The 10,246-nt window shown below is 36.8% G+C and overlaps 1 long non-coding RNA gene across 1 annotated transcript; it reads right to left on the reverse strand.

Moving 5' to 3' along the window:
• Nucleotides 1-326: 326 nt before the first annotated feature.
• On the reverse strand, nt 327-10,041 carry LOC130456300 (uncharacterized). The gene is made up of 3 exons (XR_008914935.1): nt 9,280-10,041; nt 2,620-2,737; nt 327-984 (listed from the first exon to the last, which is right to left on the reverse strand). It is a non-coding gene; the product is annotated as an uncharacterized LOC130456300 (long non-coding RNA).
• Between the last annotated feature and the right edge of the window lie 205 nt (nt 10,042-10,246).

Genomic DNA, 10,246 nt, shown 5'->3' on the forward strand with positions numbered 1-10,246 from the left:
CTCTCTGGGATTTTTCTGATCAAAGGAATCAACATTTATTAAATTGTGCACTAAACTAAGTGCTGAGGATTCCAAAAGAGGTCAAAGACAAACCCTGCTCTTCAGGAGATGACAGTCTGATGCAAATAACTATAAAAAAAAGCAAGAAATAACAAAGAGAGGACACTAGAATTAAATGATAATGTCAAAATAGCAAAGATTCCAACCTAGAAACCTGGGGAAAATAGATGAGAGAGTTTAAATACAGGAAGCACCTAAGAATGACAACATATGTGGCAAATCCTCTATCTTTCTATCACATGCCCTGCTATGACTTTATTCTGCCTTTCTGAATTGCTCTTTTGGAGCCCTAAATGGCTAATCATTAACATTCATTCAACAACCATTTATTAACCATCTAACATGTGTAAAGTAATTTCCTATCATTGGAAGAAATATAAAGATAATAAGATCAATTGAACAAAGTTGTCAGTACTAGTAAATAAGGTCTAAATTATTTCAGTTTCCTGAACAAAAAATCAATTGCATTTTTTCCTTGAGTAAGAATACAGCCTTTTATTCTAAAAGCAAATTGGACCCACTGACTTTAGGGATCTAAACTTGTCAGGGCTGGGTGCAAACAAAGCAAAGGGAGGCAGGCAATGCAAAGAAATATTATAAAAAAGGATAGAAAATAAAGGCCAGCTTTAAGTGACCACTATAATGAGGCCAATCAGAAAAATTATAGTAATATAGATCTGAAGCCATTATTTCAAATTACTCAAAGTACTGTTTCCAAAAGTCATTCAGAGTATATCTGCCTCAATATGGGAGACAATTTATTTCAGATTAGTAAAAAGGACTTCTTAGGTCTTTCCTTACCAAGGAGGCAGCATGGAGTGGTAGAAGAATCAAAGGAGGTGGAATAAAAGTATAGGCTGGTCGCTCAGTGCCCAAAGGAGCTCAGATAAGTCACTTAACATCTCCAAACTTCAGTTTCCTCATCTGTCAAAAGATCAATTAACAATGTATAGGAAAGTGATCATGTACACTGTAAGGCTCCAAACAAACAAACTCCAAAAAACAACAGTAACAGCACAATGGATTGGCTCAGTTACTAGTAATTCAAACAAGAGGTGGTGAGAATCTAGACAACAAGGTTGCCATTTATAAGATTCCAAGAGAGTTTGTCATAAATATACTCCAATTGGTTCAAAACTGCTATATTTTAAAAATAAATTCTACACTCTTAGTTTCATTTTGTATGAAAAAGAACTATAGCTCAAATCTAGCCTCATACACTTCCCAGTTGTGTGATCCTGGGCAAGTCACTTAATCTCCATTGCCTAGCCCTTACTGCTCTTCTGTCTTGGAACCAATACACAGTATTAATTCTAAGACAGAAGGTAAGGGTTTAAAAAAGATTAAAAAAGGAGAACTATAGCTAATATTTATATAATACTTAAAGGTTTTCAAAGAGCTTTACAATTATCTCCTTTGATCCTCACAACAATCCTATGAGAAAGGCACCCCATTTTACAGTTGAGGAAACTGAGGTGGGTAGTACTTAAATGACTTGCCCAGGGTCACACAACTAGTAAAAGTCTGAGGCAGAATTTGAACTCATGACTTATTGACTCCAAAAGCTGCCCTCAATCATGCCACCTAGACAAGTCCCAGAAACACAGAATCTCAGAATCAAGTGACCCCAGAGACCATCTAATCCAAGTTTTGCCTTAACAAAAATTCCTTTTATATCCATCATCCCTGATAATTCCTTCTATTTCCATATTTTACTAAAATAAGTCTGTAGATGAGCACCAAATGCTAAGGGAGTTTTTCCCCCCTTTTTAAGCTGAAATTTACTTCTTTGTATTTCCTGTCTTATTCTTTATATCCCTCCACTCTGTTTTCATGGCTAAAGGAGAAATATAACTATATGATACCTTCCAAAGAAAAAGAGGAAGGAGAGAGTATTGATGTAGGAATCAGTATTAAAAATTGTTTACCAATAAAGAATGCTGTTTTGTTGAATCTCTGGGTAAGGGAAGAGTTTGTGAGCAAATGAGAGATAGAAGGGATTGTGGAAAGTAAAATAGATAATTTTGATTACATAAAATTGAAAAGTTTTTTTTTTTCAAAAATAAACCTAAGGCAACCAAAATTATTAGGGAAACAGGAAATTGGGGGGAACATTTGCAGCAAATTGGTAAAGACTTCATTTCTCAAATTGTAGGGAACTAAGCCAAATTCATTAAAATAAAAGCCATTCTCCAGTTGATAGATGGTCAAAGGATATAAACAGGCATTTTTGAGAAAAAGAAATCAAAACTACCAATAGTCACATGAAAAAGTGTTCTAAGTCACTATTGGTTAGAGAAATTCAAATTTAAAACAACTGTGAGGTACCACCTCATTTATAGGCAAATATGACTGAAAAGGGAAATGGCCAAATGTTGGAAGGGATATAGAAAAATTGAGATCCTAATGCACTGTTGCTGGGGTTTTGAACTAGTCCAACCATTCTGAAGAACAATTTCATACACTTTGGCCTGGCAATACCATTGTATTTCGGTCTATATCCCAAAGGGATAAAAGAAAGGAGCCTTTAGGAAGGGGTTACAAACTTAGCATGCCCACCCAATCAGTTGTTTGTTGTTGCTTAGTCGTTTTCAGTAGCATCAGATTCTTTGTGACCCTTTGGAGTTTTCTTGGCAAAGATGCTGGAGTCATTTGTCATTTCCTTCTCCAACTCATTCTACAGGTGAGGAAAATGAAGCAAACAGGGTTAACTGACTTGCCAGGGTCATACAGCTAATAATAAACTTAGGAAGGACTTGAATTCAGGTCTTCCTGACTCCAGGCCTGGCACTGCACCCTCTAGTTACCCTCCCAATCAGTATAGCCTATCACAGTTCAGAACTCTTGAGATCAAGTGATCCAGTAGTCTCTATTTCCCCAGTAGCAACAATGTCATCATGCCTGGATGGTTCCACTTTCCTCCTCTGTTAAATGGGCATAATAGTATTAAACATAATAAATATATTAAAAATATATTTGTACTACCCATCTCACATTTGCTGTAAGAAAGAAAACCTGCAAGATTATATATAATTGTTAGCTATACAATAGCTTCTGTTCTTTTACTTAATTCATTTTGATTTGTACTGGCCTCCATTCATTCATTCTTCATTCAACAACCATTGGATTCATTGAAGTAGACTTATTTTAACTGACATTTGCCATCATACTTACAATAAGTTAGAATCTCTTAAAAGTAAAGAAATGTATGATTTATTACTTGTTTATATGGATATATGATTTGGGTTTTTATTTTAAAAGATTACTCTAATACAAAAATGAATAATATGGAAATAGGTTTTGAGCAATAATATAACTCAGTGAAATTGCTTACCAACTCCAGGAGGGTGGAGGAAAGAGGAGAGGGAGCCAACAAGTCATGTAACCATGGAAATAAATTAATAGATAAAAATAAAAAGTAAAGAAATGTAAATAAAAAATAAAGGCAGGAAAGGGGAATGTGAACTGGCTGAGTCTGGATCAGAACAATGGAAAGTAGAAAATCAGGACTACTACAGTTTGGGAGAAAAACAAAAATAGAAACAAGGAAAGGTTAGGAAAATGAAGGAGACTAGTTGTCAATAGTTTCTCCAGGGAGGATGCAGAACTGAAAAGGAAACTCCACTCAGCTAAACTTGCAGCCCCATACACAGATAAGTATCATATTACGTCAGTCTGTTGCAAATTACAATTGATTTTAATTTTGTGTATGGATTTGTAGCCTAAAAACAGTAAGTACTTTGGAGTGGATAGATGGAAACTGAATGGCACTAGGGGCCAGAGACAGTGCCCTGTATTACCTAAAAAATTCCACATCTCTTCTATTAAAGACATAAGAGGACTTCTATCATTAATGGAAGTTTCCCATATATTTTGCCTAGTTAAACAAACAAACAAAGGAAATTAACATGCAAAACAACATTAAAAAACAAAATGAAGTTAAAAAATAATTAACATCTTGACTTTTTTGTTTGTTGTCATCTGTTCAGCTAATTTTACCGATGAGGAAACTAAGACAAATAGGGTTAAGCCATATGGCAAGGATCACACAGCTAATAAGTGTTTGAGGTCAAATTTGAACCCAGGAAGATGAATTCTCCTATTGAGTCACTTAGCTGTCCTAACATCCTGAATAGAGGTATTTAAAAACAATCAATTTTAGAAAAAAGAAAGCAAGCCCCTCCCTTAGATCACTGATGGCCAATGTTTGAGTTGTTAAAAAGGGACAATCTTTTGGTTCATACACTGCAAACTCAGGGGCTAGGGGTTCCAACATTTCCAACAAAATTTCCTTAGTTTAGGGCAACTTGCTATTTTAAGAAATATATGCAGATATTTACATATACTAGCAAGCATATTTTTAAGTCAACCCATTCTATAACCTCACTTATCCCTGCAGGTAGTAAACGATAAATACTAATATTAAATATTACCCAGGGTTTTGTATATGTGTGTACCAATAAAACCATGTACTTATTAAGGACAATAACTGCCTTCCACCATGCTTACCCTGTACAAATTATGTATGCACTCAATTCCCAATCAAGAAAATAGCTTATTTCCTGCCTCGAGCTTTATATTTACATAAGAATTTCTAATGGTAATTCTCTACCTTTAAAGAACTATAAGATAGCAAGATGCATTCTACTACCAAATACAGTAAATCGTAATGGGACTGGCCTGAAAACCATGAGTTTTCTGGGAACCTTAATCTCATTCTTTCTCCCTTCCCAAGCCCAAATCTATCCTATCAATCTAAGACTTGAAATTCTTCCTAGAGCACCAGAAAAGATTTAGAAGGAACAACTAGGTTTGCTGCATTTTTATATCCATCCTTAATCTATTTTGAGAAGGTCAAGTTTTCCACAGTTAAAGCCCTTTTGTTATTTAGGTCTAGAAGAAGTTACAGGCATTTTCTTTTAGAAAACAGAATTTAGATTGAGCATTTGATTTCAGAGTGTCATATACCACACCAACATGGAATAGGTTAGATGTTGTAAGGATAACTTCTCAATAGGAGAAGTTGACAGGTTATGCTTTTTCTTGTTAGTGACCTATGGCATCTGCTATCTTTGCTCCCTTGAAGTCCACTGCACTTGAGATTTGATAGGACACAAAGAAAGATTGGCTTTTCTCTATCTAGAATCAGAGCAATGGGAATGAGCTGATGAGAAATCAGCTGAAGATTATTTTTAAAATACATAATAATTACATAGAACAGAATATAAAATAAAATGTATAATGAGAAATGCAGAATTAATAATTACATGTAATATAATATTATGAAAGGGAATATATAATAATAAGGAATGCATAATTAATAATTATATAAACTAGAATAATATAGAATAGACTGGATTATATAAGAAGTATCTTATTCAAGGATACATAACTTTAAATGGGAGAATTGTTACTGTTCTTTGTTTTCTTTTTTGTTGTTTTTCATTTTCAAAGAGAATGAATGATATCCCAGAATGATGTCTTGACTGTCAAATGAATTGGATTTCAGTGAGGCTGAATTATGCAGTCATAAGCCTGACTCTCTCTTTTTTTTTTTCCTTGCTATCTTTTCTGGAGTCATTAAAGTCTAATGGCAAGACAAAAGTCAGGACCACTGGAAATGACCTAGAATGCAATTGATGACTTTGACATCTTCAGTGTCTGACCAAACTCTAAGTGTTCCACAGCACCCGCTTCAGCCACCTTCATGGTAGACACCCTCCTAGTTCACTGATGGTTTTGAGACTTGTTGGTTCCCCTCAACCTGGTTTATCCAATCTGCCAAAGCAGTTTTACTGGGATATAGCCACTGGACATGCTACAGCTTCTTGGAGTCACTACTGAGAGATGGGTGAGAAGTGGTTACCAAAGGAGGAAAGGATTTGGAAAGCCCTCACACCAGAGCTTCTAGCCCTCTTGGAATACCCCATATACACAAATGGCAGAATAAAGACTTCAACACAAGTCTCCTGACTCCAAACCCTAGGATATACAGTTTTCAGTTTTTGTTTTTGGAGAGTAAATCATTGCGTTTCCTTGGGCCTCAGTTCCCTCATCTGTAAAGTGAAGGGGTTGGACTAGATGGCCCCTGAATTCCTTTCTACATCTAGATTTATGATGCTCTGAGATAACCCCATGAACTGACCATCTGGGCAAAGGAACCTTGGACATTTTTTTTAAATGCTATAAAAAAAGGTGAAAGTACAATGAATTTGGAGTCAGAGGATTTGTAATTTGCTTTTGCTACTTACCATCTATCTATATGAATAACTAAGTCTCAGTTTTCTCCGATGTAAAAATTAGGGGCTGGGATTAGTTGAACTCTCTCCCACCTTAATTAACATCCAAAGATTCTGTGTTTCTAAGTCAAATGCCAAAGCTGCTGTGAGCAGAAAAAAAAAAAGTTCTATCAAGTAGATGGTGAAGTGGATAGAGCATCAGACCTGGAGTCAGGAAGAACGGAATTCAAAACTAACCTCAGACACTTACTTGCTGTGTGACCTAACACAAAACACTTAACCCTGTTTGCCTCAGTTTCCTCATGTGTAAAATGAACTGGAGAAGGAAATAGCAAATATCTTTGTCAAGAAAACCCCAAATATGGTCACAAAGAATTAAACATAATTAAATAACAAATTTCAAATTTGAGAACATTGCTGGCAGATTGAAAGCTCTTTGAGAGCTAAGTTTGTGTTTTATTTCATTTTGGGGTTCCTGGGGGAACCTAGAATACCTTACACACAATATGTACTTCATAACTTTACTGAATTGAAATTAATTCACTCCAAGAAATCAAAGTTGGAGAGAGGAAGGGGAAAGTGCTTTCTTTAAGTAAGGAAGCATATGTAAAGTGTTTTGCAAACTTTAAAGCACTAAATATATGCTAGCTATTATCATTATTGTTTAAATTTATGGGCCTCCATTGCACTTAAGTTCCAATTTTTTAATGTTATAATTAGTTTTGCTATTTTTTCTCTTCTTTTTGCAAAAATTCCTTGTTGTAAGGTGGAAATTCTTACTCCTAAATTTTGTTTTAATAACTGTATTTCAAGATTTAAGCATGTAAAAATATTATTCTGATAGAGTCCAGAGTCTTCACTAGATTGTCAAAGGAGTCCATGACCAAGCATAAAGATAAGAACCCTTACTCTATAGTATGGTTCTTAGAGAGGGGGAGAAGAAGGAACAAGAGAGAAATCTACGTATCTGACCGCTCTAAGTCTTCTCTCCTGGACCTTTATCTACGTCACACCTGCTAAATAAATGTCCACTGGATGTCTCCTGGGCCCTCTTTTCTTCTTTCTATATACTATTTCACTTGGCGATCTCATCAATTTCTGTAGATTCAATTATCACCTTTACACTGATGATTCTCCAATATACATATGCAGATCTAATCTCTCTACTGACTACCAGGACTATTCCTCAAATTGCCTTTTGGGCACCTAAAACTAGATATCCCATATATATCTTAAAATCCACATGTCTAAAATTAAATGTATTATCTAATTGTTATTGAGAATCACACACTAATTCATGTAAATCCATTTCATAGAATTCATATGATCATTCATATGACTAGAAAGGATCTCATTGTTGATCAATTCCATCTCTTATTTTTCATATGAGGAAACTGAAGTCCAGGGAGCTAGAATGATGTCTCATAGGTCAGTCAAATAACTAAGTCTCAGATATGGGATTTGAACCCAATTCCTCTGTCTACAGAGCCAGTGGTTTTTGATACTACCCATGTCCTGTTAATACACCCAGACCAAGAAGCTGAATCCCACACTAGGTCAACTGATTTACTCCATTTCAAACTCCTTTTTTGCCCAGGTGGGGAAGTCGAGACCTAGAAAGGGAATCAGATGCATCTGAGTCTTGAGTTCTGAGACAAAAGCCTTTTTGATGGGTTCCCTATTAGGGGTTCCCTTCTAAGTCACTCTCCCATGATGCTACTCCCTTCCTTCTACAAATTAATTAAAATGATTACTTAAGAAACAGTCTCTGTGTAATTCCCTTTCCTAATAAATCATCTCTAAATTTTACTTCTACATTCAGGATACTGAAAAGTTGAGCAATGTAAAAAGTCAGTTTATTGTACTATATGCCTTTTTAAAAATGTGACCTTTTTCTGGCCATTTGTTTAGAGTTTTTAAAAATAAAAACAAACATGCCCATGTTGTTTTTGCTTAAAGCTAAAAATAACTGGGATAATAGCCTTTTATCCTTGATTCTCTGTTCTCTCTAAGCTTTTGTGATACTATTTTCTTCTTCTATTTCTCCTCCTAACTATCTGACCACTCCTTCTCAGTCTTCTTTAGGAGATCCTCACCGAGGTTATACTCACAAAATGGTGCAGTGCTTTTTTTCTCAATATTCTTTTTATGAAGCATAGGGATCCATTATTATCACAATAATAATCATTTGCAAATCTACTTATTTAACGTAAACTTCTCTCTTGACCTCCAGTCTCACATTTTCAACTCCCTAACAGACATCTCGAACTGGATGTCCAGTAGACATCTCAAACTCCTCATGTTCAAAGCTGAAGACATTATTTTTCCCTTCTATGAGCTTTCTTCTTAACATTTTCTAGTTTCTTTTAGGATTCCACAATATTTCTTGTCAACTAAACTTAATTGACTAGGTGTCATTCTCTATTCCTTATTCTGTCTTAACCACCTCTCCATTTCTAATCATTAAGTCCTGTCTTTCCACCTTTGCAACATCTCTTCTAAAAATTCCCTTTTCTCCTCTGACGGTGCAACCACCCTAGTGAAGGCCATCATCACCTCAGGCTGGGACAACTAGAACTGACTGTTGATGTGTCTTCTTGCCACAAGGCATTCCAGTCCATCCTCCATTCAACTGTCAAAGTGATCAAAAAGGGCAGATCTGATCAAGTCACTTCTCTACTGAATAAATTCCAGAGGCTACTTATCGCCCCAGATCTAAATTTAAATCTTTTGTTTGGCATTCAAAGCCCTTCATTACCCCGGTTTTTTCATTCTTGTTACACCTCTCCATCACCCCTCCTCTCCCCAACTCTTCCATCTAGTAACACTGGTTTCCTTGCTGTCACTAGAACAATACACTCCACCTCTGGCTCCCAGCACCCTCTGGCTGCCATTCATGCCTAGAATGCTCTCTCTCCTCCTCATATCTACCTAGTTTTAGCCTTCCTTGGCTCCCTTCAGATTCCAACCAAAATCCCACCTTTTGCAGGAAGTCTCTCTCTGATTCCCTTTAATGCCAATGCCTCCTCTCTGTGATTATCTTCAATTTATCCAGCATATATCTTGTCTTTAATTGTTTGCAAGTTGTCTCTCCATTAGACTGAGCTCTTTGATAGCAGGGACTTCCTTTTGCCCCCCAAATTTAGCAGTGTCTGGTAAATAGATGTTTAATAAATGTTTATTCATTGTTTGTAAAAACAAAAGATATCAATAAATCTGTCTATGGGAAATAAAACTTTTTAAAAGAGACAAATTTCAGGGATCTTTTTTTGTTTCCCATAATTAGGGCACAAAATGAAAAATTCTAACGGTCCAAGGAATTGACAGAGTTCACTTTGATCCATGGATGTAGGGAAGGCAAGAATTAGGAGGTGGGGAGGCCAGGGAGGGAGGGTGTGGAGCAGGCACTTGAGACATCCTGGCACCACTCCGCCTCCAGGGTCCCTTCTTAAGAGAGGCAAAGGCTAATCTTCCCACGTGCATGCCTATGATCTGCCTAAATATTATAGCCAGGAAAAAATCCCAGCCCGAGACCTGAGAAACATCAGGCAGAGAAAACTGACGCCAAGATGCTGTTTCCTGGGCGACGGGACTCCTCCCCAAGCTGCTGTTTCCTAAGTGACGGCACTCCGCCCCAAGTTGCTGTTTCCTAGGTAACGGCACTCCGCCTCCACCCTCTTCCTTCTGAAGCTGGCCCAGGATTGAGGATGAGAGAAAAGAGGGGAGGGAAATGGAGGAGGGAATGGGGGGAAGGGAGGGAGGGAAAGAAAGAGTGGAGAGAGAGAGAGAGAGAGAGAGAGAGAGAGAGAGAGAGAGAGAGAGAGAGAGAGAGAGAGAGAGAGAGAGAGAGAGAGAGGGAGGGAGGCAGACAGACAGAGACAGACAGAGACAGAGACAGAGACACAGAGACACAGAGAGACAGAGAGAGAGACAGAGACAGAGGTGGG

The sequence above is a fragment of the Monodelphis domestica genome, chromosome 1 (assembly GCF_027887165.1).
Source record: "Monodelphis domestica isolate mMonDom1 chromosome 1, mMonDom1.pri, whole genome shotgun sequence".
Lineage (NCBI taxonomy): Eukaryota > Metazoa > Chordata > Mammalia > Didelphimorphia > Didelphidae > Monodelphis > Monodelphis domestica.